The 11,609-nt window shown below is 71.1% G+C and overlaps 3 pseudogenes; all 3 read left to right on the top strand.

Annotated features, from left to right (window-relative positions):
• Positions 1-120, top strand: LOC148757137 (5S ribosomal RNA; annotated as a pseudogene).
• Positions 121-1,552: 1,432 nt separating this feature from the next.
• On the top strand, positions 1,553-1,672 carry LOC148757136 (5S ribosomal RNA; annotated as a pseudogene).
• A 6,163-nt stretch (positions 1,673-7,835) lies between these two features.
• Positions 7,836-7,955, top strand: LOC148757135 (5S ribosomal RNA; annotated as a pseudogene).
• The last annotated feature ends 3,654 nt before the right edge of the window (positions 7,956-11,609 follow it).

The raw sequence follows: 11,609 nt of genomic DNA, 5'->3' as shown, positions 1-11,609 counted from the left end.
GCCTAAGGCCATACCACCCTGAACGCAGCAGATCTCGTCTGATCTCCGAAGCGAAGCAGGGTCTGTCCTGGTTAGTACTTGGATGGGAGACCGCCTGGGAATACCTGTTGGCTTTTGCTAGCGTCTCCTTTTGCATCGCCGCTCCGGCGTGGCTCCCTCCGAACCCCTGCCGCCCCTTGCCCCTCTGCAGCCTCCCAGCCAGCCGCAGGTCCCCCTGACCAGCAGAGGGTCAGCCGCCCGGCACTACAAGCTGGCAGCCCCGGCCGCACACCAGGCCCGTGGGCCAGGGCTCCCCCCACACGCCCTCCTCTCAGTCCTCTTCGGTCCCGCAGGCCGTCATCGCGAATCCTTCGCCGACGCGCGGTCGCCGCCACCGCCGCCTGCGCCAAAGCCACCGCCACCACCGGGCTCCCCACACCCCCCCCCCACCCCCCCCCCGCCAGCGCTGCCCTCGCCCCCGCCCCTGTCCCCGCCCCCGCCGCCGCCACCGCCAAACTCCCTCAAACTCCCTCCTGTGCTCTCCCCACCTCGGCCGCCAGCACCGCGCTCCCCATCTCCGCCACCAGTGCTGCCCTCTCCCCCACCCCCGCCCCCGCCGCCGCCATATCCGTACTCCCTCAATTCCCTCCTCCGCTCTCCCCGCCTCCAGCACCGCCATCTCCCCCGCCCCCGCCCCAGACCCCCGCAGCCACCATCGCCATACTCCCTCAGTCTCCCGCCTCTGCTCTCCTGGCCTCCGCCGCCAGCACCGCCCTCTCCCCCTCCCCCGCCCCCGCTGCCGCCATTGCCGCACTCCCTCAATTCCCTCCTCTGCTCTCCCCGCCTCCAGCACCGCCATCTTCCCCGCCCCCGCCCCAGCCCCCGCCGCCACCAATGCCATACTCGCTCAGTCTCCCGCCTCTGCTCTCCCGGCCTCCGCCGCCAGCACCGCCCTCACGCCCTCCCCAGCCCCCGCCGCCACCGCCGCCGCCATCGGCCCCCGTGTCCCAGCGCCCACCGTCAAAGCCCCCATTGTCGCCGCCGCCATCGCCGCCCTGGCGCCATCCACGCGGTTGCCATCGCCTACCTCGCCACCCTCCCCTGCCTCCGCCGCCGCCGCCGCCGCCGCCGCCGCCGCAGCCGCCCCCGCCGCCGCCGCGGGGTCCTCCCACAACTCCCAGGCCCAGGGTTGCCTGCTGGTGCAGGCCTCCACCAGCCTTGGGGCTGCGGTTGGGGGTAAACCTGGTGGCGGTAGGGGGGCGGGTTGTATGCCGGTCTGGGTGCGGGGAGTCCCAGGATGCCAGAGTTCCACGACTTCTGGCACCATCAGGGAAGTGGCAGTGTCCCATGGAGCCCCGGGTGGCGCGAAGGGGCCTCGCTGTCGGCCAGGAGTAGCCCGCCGCCCACGCCAGGGGCATTAGGAAGAGGCGGGGAGCCGGACTGGGGGGGGACGCGGTGCTGGCAGAGCCGGCCCGCGGGTCGATGCTCGCCACCGGAGCGGCTCATCTGCATGGCGGGCGCTCACGAGACAGGCCGGGAGCAGGCTCTTGGGGCGCGGGAGCCGGGTCCCAGCGTCTACGGCCATACCACCCTGAACGCGCCCGATCTCCTCTGATCTCGGGAGCTAAGCAGGGAGGGGCCTGGTTAGTACTTGCATGGGAGACCGCCTGGGAATACCTGTAGGCTTTTGCTCGCCTCTCCTTTTGCGCCGCCGCCCCGGCGTGCCTCCCTCCGAATCCCTGCCGCCCCTTGCCCCTCTGCAACCCCTGCAGCCGCCCAGCCAGCCGAAGGTCCCCCTGGCCAGAGGAGGGACAGCCGCCCAGCACTACAAGCTCGCATCCCCGGCCGCACACCAGGCCTGTCGGCCAGGGCTCCCCCCCTCTCCCTCTTCTTAGTGCTCTTCGCCGAGGCAGGCCGTCAGCCTGCAGCAGTCAGCCGCGTCTAGGTCGCCGCCGCCGCCACCGCCATCGCAGGGCTCCCTCTCGCTCCCCGACCCTGCCGCCGCCGCAACCCCCAACGCCCAAGCCCAGGGCTGCCTGCCGGCGCAGGCTTCCACCAGGCTCTCTCCATCCCAGGACGTGCCGGTCCTTTGCACCTCGGCCCGAGCCCAGGGGACGCCCATCCCTGCGCCTGCCCCTGGGCCCCGAGACACAGGATCGGCGTGTCCTCGGGCAAACGGGACGCCCACCCGCCCCGCCCCACCGGAGTCTTCTGTCTCCGCGGGCAGGCACCTCTCCCCACACCCCCGCGCGTCCCCTCCCGTCTCCCACAAGAGCCAGGAGCCCTCCCTTCCCGCCGGCCACGGTGTCCCCGACACAAAGGGCACAAAGAGCCGGGACAAACCAGGGGACGGCGGGAGCAGCACCCCAACACACCACGCGCCATCGACTCCAGGGGAGACCGCCACAAGGGAAGAGCAGGCACGCAGGCACACAATCCTCACAACCAGGGTGCCTGGGGGCTGCCACTCTCCTCCCGCGGGCGGGTCCCTGGGCGGGGCTCAGAGCCCACTGGCCCTCCGGAGACCCTGGCGGCCCGCCCCGGGGGCTTCAATGGTGACTGCCAACGCCAGGGCAATGCCTCCTTGGCGGAGCCCAGCCCCGGGCACGACCACACTCCGGTGGAGAAGCCACCACTTCAACACAGCCTCAGTGCGTCTGTCCCAGTCCGTGTGCCCGAATGTGCGTCCCTCCCACCCTCCCCCACCCCATGTCTGTCTGGCTCTGTGACGTGCCTGTTGGGTTCTGGCTCTGGCTCAGGAGCTCTCTCCCCGCGTGCCAGCCCCCTCTTTCTCTGTCTCTGTCCATGTCTCTCTGTATGTCTAGACACATACATGTACATATACGTGTATATTTCCATCTCGCTCCCTCTTACTCCTCCTCCCGTTCTGTCTGTCTGTCCCTGTCCTGCGGGGACTCTAGTCCCTCTGCCCGCACAAGAACGCAGGATTTGGCGAGGCCAAGAAGGAACACCCACAGAGCCACGGATAGGGGGCTCATAGCACCATGTCTCACGGGCGGCTGGCTTGGAGACACGGCAAGCCGGAGCCGCCCGATCCCCCACCTGCTGGCCGATTCTCTGCCAACCAACAGACCCACCAAGCCGGCCCACTGCAGTCCGCGCCCCTCTGCAATTTGCAGTCCACCATCCGCGCTTCCTAGCTTGGCCACCGCAGCTCTGCCGGTGTCCAATGGCCAACTGGCAACAGCTGAAGGCCAAGCGGTAACAGCTGATGTCAGTGCAGCCCCACGCAGTACCCCCGTCCCCCGGTACCCCCGTCTCCCCGTCACCCCTGTCTCCGTTCCCCTGGTTCCCCGTCTTCCTGTCCCCCGTCTCCCGGGTCCCCCGTCCCCACGTTCCACCATCCCCCCTATTCCGGTCCCCCCCGTCCCCTGTTCCCCCCGTCCCCTGATCCCCCTGTTCCCCCGTACCCCCATCCACCCTCTCCCAGTCCACCCGTCCCCCGGTGCCCCATCCCCCGTCCCCCGCTCCCCTATACCCCCAGTCCCCCCACGCCCATGGTCCACCCGTCCCCCATTCCCTCGTCTCCCGGTCCCCCCCTCCCCGGGTCCCCCGACCCCCGTTCCCCCGTCTCCCGGTCCTCCGTCTCGCGGTCCACCTGTCCCCCGGTCCCCCAGTCCCAACGTCTCCCCGTACCCCCGTCCCTCCTTCGCCTGGTCCCCCCGTCCCCCCATACCCCCGGTCTCCCGTTCCCCGGTCCCCCGTCTCCTGGTCCCCCGGTCCCCCGGTTCCCCCGGCGCCCAGGCGCCCTTCTACCGGTCCCCCCGTTCCCCGGTCGCCCCGTCTCCCAGTCCCCAGTCTCCCGGTCCCCTGTCTCCCGGTCGCCCGGTCTTCCGGTCCCCCGGTCCTCCGTCCAGTGTTACCCCCTTCCCCCGGTGCCCCCATCTCCCTGTCCCTCTATCTCCCGGTCCGGCCGCACACCCATCCCCCCGTCTCCCGGTCCCCCGTCTCCCGGTCGCCCGGTCCCCAGGTCCCCCGTCTCCCGGTCCCCTCATCCCCTGGACCCCCAACCCCCGGTCCCTGGTCCCCCGGTCCCCCAGTCCCCCGGTTCCCCCATCGCCCTGGCCCCCGTCTACCGATCCCCCAGTTCTCCGTTCGCCCCGTCTTCCGGTCCTCCCGTCCCACAGTCTCCCGTCTCCCGGTGTCCCATCTCCCGGTCACCCCGTCCCCGGTCCCCCGTCTCGCGGTCCCCCGTCTCCTAGTCGCCCCGTTCCCCGGTACCCGATCTCCCGGTCCCCTCATTCCCCAGTCCCCCAACCCCCGGTCCCCCGGTCCCCCCGTCCCCCCAGTCCATTCATGCCCCTGGTCACCCCGTCACCCGGTCCCCTATCCCCCGGTCCCCCCAACCTCCGGTCCCCCGGTCCGCGGGTCCCCTGGTCCCCCCATCCGCCGTTCCCCCGGTCCCCCCCGTCTCCGTTGCCCCGGTCCCCCCGTCCCCCGGTCCCCCCTTCCCCCGGTCCCCCCGACCCTCCAGTCCCCCTGTCCCTCTGTCTCCCGGTCCCCCGTCACCCGGTCCCCCCGGCCCCAGGTCCCCCATCTCCCGGTCCCCCTGTCTCACGGTCCCCCGTTCCCCCGTTTCCCGGTCCCCCCCTCCCCATGTCCCTCGTCCCCCACTACCCTGGTACTCCTGTCCCTCCATCCACCGGTCTCCTGGTCCCTCCGTCCCACCGTCCGCCAGTCCCACCGTCCTCTCATTCCCCCAATCCCCCAGTCCCCCAGTCTCCCTGTCCCCCAATTCCCCGGTCTCCCTTTCCCCTGGTACCGTGTCCCCCCATCTCCCGGTCCCCCCGTCCCCTGGTCCCACTGTCTCCCAGTACCCAGTCCCCCTGTCCCCCCGGTCCCCCGGTCCCCTTGTCCCCCCATCCCCCAGTCCCCCCGTCCCCCCGGCCCTCTCGTACTCCCGTCCCCCCATCTTCCGGTCACCCCTTCCCCCCGTCCCACATGCCCCCGTCTCCCAGACCCCCCGTCCCCCGGTTCTCCCAGTTCCAACGGTCTCCCTGTCCCCCTGCCCCCCTTCCCCCATCTCCTGGTACCCCGTCCCCCGGTACCCCCGCCCCGGGTTCCTACAGTCCCACCGTTCTCCCTGTCCCCCCCCTTACACCCGTCTCCCGGTCCCCTGTCCCCCGGTCCTCCCGTCCCCCGGTCCCCCTGTCCCCCCGTTCTGTCTGTCGGTCCCTGTCCTGCGGGGACTCTAGTCCCTCTGCCCGCACAAGAACCCAGGATTTGGCGAGGCCAAGAAGGAATACCAACAGAGCCACGGATAGGGGGCTCATAGCACCATGTCTCACAGGCGGCTGGCTTGGAGACACGGCAAGCCGGAGCCGCCCGATCCCCAACCTGCTGGCCGATTCTCTGCCAACCAACAGACCCACCAAGCCGGCCCACTGCAGTCCGCGCCCCTCTGCAATTTGCAGTCCACCATCCGCGCTTCCTAGCTTGGCCACCGCAGCTCTGCCAGTGGCCAATGGCCAACTGGCAACAGCTGATGTCCAAGCGGTAACAGCTGATGTCCGTGCAGCCCCCACGCAGCACCCCTCCACGCGAGGCCCAGAGCCTGGAAAGTGCTCTCTGCAAGTCTGTCCCCACAGTCCCCGTCTGTCTCTCTCCGCCTACCTCTTGCTCCATCTCTGGCCTTCTCTCATCCTCTCTCTCAACACCCTGGGTCAGGAGAGGTGATGTGTAGCCAGTGAAGTGACCCGTGATCGGGCGGGACGCCGGTCGCTGATGAGGGGCGAGGGCCCAGACAGAAGGCTGTGTGACGAAGGGTGGCGGCAGTCTGGAGGTGCTGCCCCCTGGTCGCGGGTGGCTCTCCCTGGCTTTGGGCCAGTGGGTGGGGCCGGCCAGGGCCAGGGCCTGGGTTGCACGTCCCTAGGGTGGAGGGGACTGAGAGGACCCTGCGACCCCCTCGGTGGCCCTGAGTGGTGGGGACAGCACAGCAGCAAGGGGGGTGTGCGGTTGTGGGGCTGGGGGGGGGGATGAGAGGGGTTGGGGTAGGGGGGCGTGGTAAAAGCCATTCCGGGCGTGGGGAGTCCCAGGATGCCAGGGCGCCCAGACATATGTCACAGTCAGGGAAGTGACAGAGGCCTGTGGAGCCACTGGGGGGCGCGAAGGGGCCTCGCTGCGGGCCAGGAATAGCCCGTCGCCCACACCAGCGGCGACCGGAGGAGGCGGGGAGCGGGCGGGAGGCACTCGGGCAGACATGCTCGCCACCCGAGCGGCCCAGCAGCATGGCGCGTGCGCTCAGGAGGCAAGTCGGGACCAGGCTCTTGGAGTGCCGGGAGCCGGGTCCCAGTGCCTAAGGCCATACCACCCTGAACGCAGCAGATCTCCTCTGATCTCGGAAGCGAAGCAGGGTCTGTCCTGGTTAGTACTTGGATGGGAGACCGCCTGGGAATACCTGTTGGCTTTTGCTAGCGTCTCCTTTTGCATCGCCGCTCCGGCGTGGCTCCCTCCGAACCCCTGCCGCCCCTTGCCCCTCTGCAGCCTCCCAGCCAGCCGCAGGTCCCCCTGACCAGCAGAGGGTCAGCCGCCCGGCACTACAAGCTGGCAGCCCCGGCCGCACACCAGGCCCGTGGGCCAGGGCTCCCCCCACACGCCCTCCTCTCAGTCCTCTTCGGTCCCGCAGGCCGTCATCGCGAATCCTTCGCCGACGCGCGGTCGCCGCCACCGCCGCCTGCGCCAAAGCCACCGCCACCACCGGGCTCCCCCCCCCCCCCCCCCCCCCGCCAGCGCTGCCCTCGCCCCCGCCCCTGTCCCCGCCCCCGCCGCCGCCACCGCCAAACTCCCTCAAACTCCCTCCTGTGCTCTCCCCACCTCGGCCGCCAGCACCGCGCTCCCCATCTCCGCCACCAGTGCTGCCCTCTCCCCCACCCCCGCCCCCGCCGCCGCCATATCCGTACTCCCTCAATTCCCTCCTCCGCTCTCCCCGCCTCCAGCACCGCCATCTCCCCCGCCCCCGCCCCAGACCCCCGCAGCCACCATCGCCATACTCCCTCAGTCTCCCGCCTCTGCTCTCCCGGCCTCCGCCGCCAGCACCGCCCTCACGCCCTCCCCCGCCCCCGCTGCCGCCATTGCCGCACTCCCTCAATTCCCTCCTCTGCTCTCCCCGCCTCCAGCACCGCCATCTTCCCCGCCCCCGCCCCAGCCCCCGCCGCCACCAATGCCATACTCGCTCAGTCTCCCGCCTCTGCTCTCCCGGCCTCCGCCGCCAGCACCGCCCTCACGCCCTCCCCAGCCCCCGCCGCCACCGCCGCCGCCATCGGCCCCCGTGTCCCAGCGCCCACCGTCAAAGCCCCCATTGTCGCCGCCGCCATCGCCGCCCTGGCGCCATCCACGCGGTTGCCATCGCCTACCTCGCCACCCTCCCCTGCCTCCGCCGCCGCCGCCGCCGCCGCCGCCGCAGCCGCCCCCGCCGCCGCCGCGGGGTCCTCCCACAACTCCCAGGCCCAGGGTTGCCTGCTGGTGCAGGCCTCCACCAGCCTTGGGGCTGCGGTTGGGGGTAAACCTGGTGGCGGTAGGGGGGCGGGTTGTATGCCGGTCTGGGTGCGGGGAGTCCCAGGATGCCAGAGTTCCACGACTTCTGGCACCATCAGGGAAGTGGCAGTGTCCCATGGAGCCCCGGGTGGCGCGAAGGGGCCTCGCTGTCGGCCAGGAGTAGCCCGCCGCCCACGCCAGGGGCATTAGGAAGAGGCGGGGAGCCGGACTGGGGGGGGACGCGGTGCTGGCAGAGCCGGCCCGCGGGTCGATGCTCGCCACCGGAGCGGCTCATCTGCATGGCGGGCGCTCACGAGACAGGCCGGGAGCAGGCTCTTGGGGCGCGGGAGCCGGGTCCCAGCGTCTACGGCCATACCACCCTGAACGCGCCCGATCTCCTCTGATCTCGGGAGCTAAGCAGGGAGGGGCCTGGTTAGTACTTGCATGGGAGACCGCCTGGGAATACCTGTAGGCTTTTGCTCGCCTCTCCTTTTGCGCCGCCGCCGCCCCGGCGTGCCTCCCTCCGAATCCCTGCCGCCCCTTGCCCCTCTGCAACCCCTGCAGCCGCCCAGCCAGCCGAAGGTCCCCCTGGCCAGAGGAGGGACAGCCGCCCAGCACTACAAGCTCGCATCCCCGGCCGCACACCAGGCCTGTCGGCCAGGGCTCCCCCCCTCTCCCTCTTCTTAGTGCTCTTCGCCGAGGCAGGCCGTCAGCCTGCAGCAGTCAGCCGCGTCTAGGTCGCCGCCGCCGCCACCGCCATCGCAGGGCTCCCTCTCGCTCCCCGACCCTGCCGCCGCCGCAACCCCCAACGCCCAAGCCCAGGGCTGCCTGCCGGCGCAGGCTTCCACCAGGCTCTCTCCATCCCAGGACGTGCCGGTCCTTTGCACCTCGGCCCGAGCCCAGGGGACGCCCATCCCTGCGCCTGCCCCTGGGCCCCGAGACACAGGATCGGCGTGTCCTCGGGCAAACGGGACGCCCACCCGCCCCGCCCTACCGGAGTCTTCTGTCTCCGCGGGCAGGCACCTCTCCCCACACCCCCGCGCGTCCCCTCCCGTCTCCCACAAGAGCCAGGAGCCCTCCCTTCCCGCCGGCCACGGTGTCCCCGACACAAAGGGCACAAAGAGCCGGGACAAACCAGGGGACGGCGGGAGCAGCACCCCAACACACCACGCGCCATCGACTCCAGGGGAGACCGCCACAAGGGAAGAGCAGGCACGCAGGCACACAATCCTCACAACCAGGGTGCCTGGGGGCTGCCACTCTCCTCCCGCGGGCGGGTCCCTGGGCGGGGCTCAGAGCCCACTGGCCCTCCGGAGACCCTGGCGGCCCGCCCCGGGGGCTTCAATGGTGACTGCCAACGCCAGGGCAATGCCTCCTTGGCGGAGCCCAGCCCCGGGCACGACCACACTCCGGTGGAGAAGCCACCACTTCAACACAGCCTCAGTGCGTCTGTCCCAGTCCGTGTGCCCGAATGTGCGTCCCTCCCACCCTCCCCCACCCCATGTCTGTCTGGCTCTGTGACGTGCCTGTTGGGTTCTGGCTCTGGCTCAGGAGCTCTCTCCCCGCGTGCCAGCCCCCTCTTTCTCTGTCTCTGTCCATGTCTCTCTGTATCTAGACACATACATGTACATATACGTGTATATTTCCATCTCGCTCCCTCTTACTCCTCCTCCCGTTCTGTCTGTCTGTCCCTGTCCTGCGGGGACTCTAGTCCCTCTGCCCGCACAAGAACGCAGGATTTGGCGAGGCCAAGAAGGAACACCCACAGAGCCACGGATAGGGGGCTCATAGCACCATGTCTCACGGGCGGCTGGCTTGGAGACACGGCAAGCCGGAGCCGCCCGATCCCCCACCTGCTGGCCGATTCTCTGCCAACCAACAGACCCACCAAGCCGGCCCACTGCAGTCCGCGCCCCTCTGCAATTTGCAGTCCACCATCCGCGCTTCCTAGCTTGGCCACCGCAGCTCTGCCGGTGTCCAATGGCCAACTGGCAACAGCTGAAGGCCAAGCGGTAACAGCTGATGTCAGTGCAGCCCCACGCAGTACCCCCGTCCCCCGGTACCCCCGTCTCCCCGTCACCCCTGTCTCCGTTCCCCCGGTTCCCCGTCTTCCTGTCCCCCGTCTCCCGGGTCCCCCGTCCCCACGTTCCACCATCCCCCCTATTCCGGTCCCCCCCGTCCCCTGTTCCCCCCGTCCCCTGATCCCCCTGTTCCCCCGTACCCCCATCCACCCTCTCCCAGTCCACCCGTCCCCCGGTGCCCCCGTCCCCCCAGTGCCCCATCCCCCGTCCCCCGCTCCCCCGTCCCCCCAGTCCCCCCACGCCCCTGGTCCACCCGTCCCCCATTCCCTCGTCTCCCGGTCCCCCCCTCCCCGGGTCCCCCGACCCCCGTTCCCCCGTCACCCGGTCCTCCGTCTCGCGGTCCACCTGTCCCCCGGTCCCCCAGTCCCAACGTCTCCCCGTCCCCCCGTCCCTCCTTCGCCTGGTCCCCCCGTCCCCCCATACCCCCGGTCTCCCGTTCCCCGGTCCCCCGTCTCCTGGTCCCCCGGTCCCCCGGTTCCCCTGGCGCCCAGGCGCCCTTCTACCGGTCCCCCCGTTCCCCGGTCGCCCCGTCTCCCGGTCCCCAGTCTCCCGGTCCCCTGTCTCCCGGTCGCCCGGTCTTCCGGTCCCCCGGTCCTCCGTCCAGTGTTACCCCCTTCCCCCGGTCCCCCGGTCCCCCCATCTCCCTGTCCCTCTGTCTCCCAGTCCGGCGGCACACCCATCCCCCCGTCTCCCGGTCCCCCGTCTCCCGGTCGCCCGGTCCCCAGGTCCCACGTCTCCCGGTCCCCTCATCCCCTGGACCCCCAACCCCCGGTCCCTGGTCCCCCGGTCCCCCAGTCCCCCGGTTCCCCCATCGCCCTGGCCCCCGTCTACCGATCCCCCAGTTCTCCGTTCGCCCCGTCTTCCGGTCCTCCCGTCCCACAGTCTCCCGTCTCCCGGTGTCCCATCTCCCGGTCACCCCGTCCCCGGTCCCCCGTCTCGCGGTCCCCCGTCTCCTAGTCGCCCCTTTCCCCGGTACCCGATCTCCCGGTCCCCTCATCCCCCAGTCCCCCAACCCCCGGTCCCCCGGTCCCCCCGTCCCCCGGTCCCCGGTCCCCCGGTCCCCCCATGTCCCGGTCCACTGGTACCCCCGTCCCCCCAGTCCATTCATGCCCCTGGTCACCCCGTCGCCCGGTCCCCTATCCCCCGGTCCCCCCAACCTCCGGTCCCCCGGTCCGCGGGTCCCCTGGTCCCCCCATCCGCCGTTCCCCCGGTCCCCCCCGTCTCCGTTGCCCCGGTCCCCCCGTCCCCCGGTCCCCCCGTCCCCCGGTCCCCCCGACCCTCCAGTCCCCCTGTCCCTCTGTCTTCCGGTCCCCCGTCACCCCGTCCCTCGGCCCCAGGTCCCCCATCTCCCGGTCCCCCCGTCTCACGGTCCCCCGTTCCCCCGTTTCCCGGTAACCCCTCCCCATGTCCCTCGTCCCCCACTACCCTCGTACTCCTGTCCCTCCATCCACCGGTCTCCTGGTCCCTCCGTCCCTCCGTCCGCCAGTCCCACCGTCCTCTCATTCCCCCAATCCCCCAGTCCCCCAGTCTCCCTGTCCCCCAATTCCCCGGTCTCCCTTTCCCCTGGTACCGTGTCCCCCCATCTCCCGGTCCCCCCGTCCCCTGGTCCCACTGTCTCCCAGTCCCCAGTCCCCCTGTCCCCCCGGTCCCCCGGTCCCCTTGTCCCCCCATCCCCCAGTCCCCCCGTCCCCCCGGCCCTCTCGTACTCCCGTCCCCTCATCTTCCGGTCACCCCTTCCCCCCGTCCCACATGCCCCCGTCTCCCAGACCCCCCGTCCCCCGGTTCTCCCAGTTCCAACGGTCTCCCTGTCCCCCTGCCCCCCTTCCCCCATCTCCTGGTACCCCGTCCCCCGGTACCCCCGCCCCGGGTTCCTACAGTCCCACCGTTCTCCCTGTCCCCCCCCTTACACCCGTCTCCCGGTCCCCTGTCCACCGGTCCTCCCGTCCCCCGGTCCCCCTGTCCCCCCGTTCTGTCTGTCGGTCCCTGTCCTGCGGGGACTCTAGTCCCTCTGCCCGCACAAGAACCCAGGATTTGGCGAGGCCAAGAAGGAATACC

The sequence above is a fragment of the Rhinolophus sinicus genome, chromosome 9 (assembly GCF_057876585.1).
Source record: "Rhinolophus sinicus isolate RSI-liver-muscle chromosome 9, RSI-T2T, whole genome shotgun sequence".
NCBI classification, from domain to species: domain Eukaryota; kingdom Metazoa; phylum Chordata; class Mammalia; order Chiroptera; family Rhinolophidae; genus Rhinolophus; species Rhinolophus sinicus.
The sequence above is the reverse complement of the archived record's forward strand: the minus strand, read 5'-3'. Positions and strand labels throughout refer to the sequence as shown.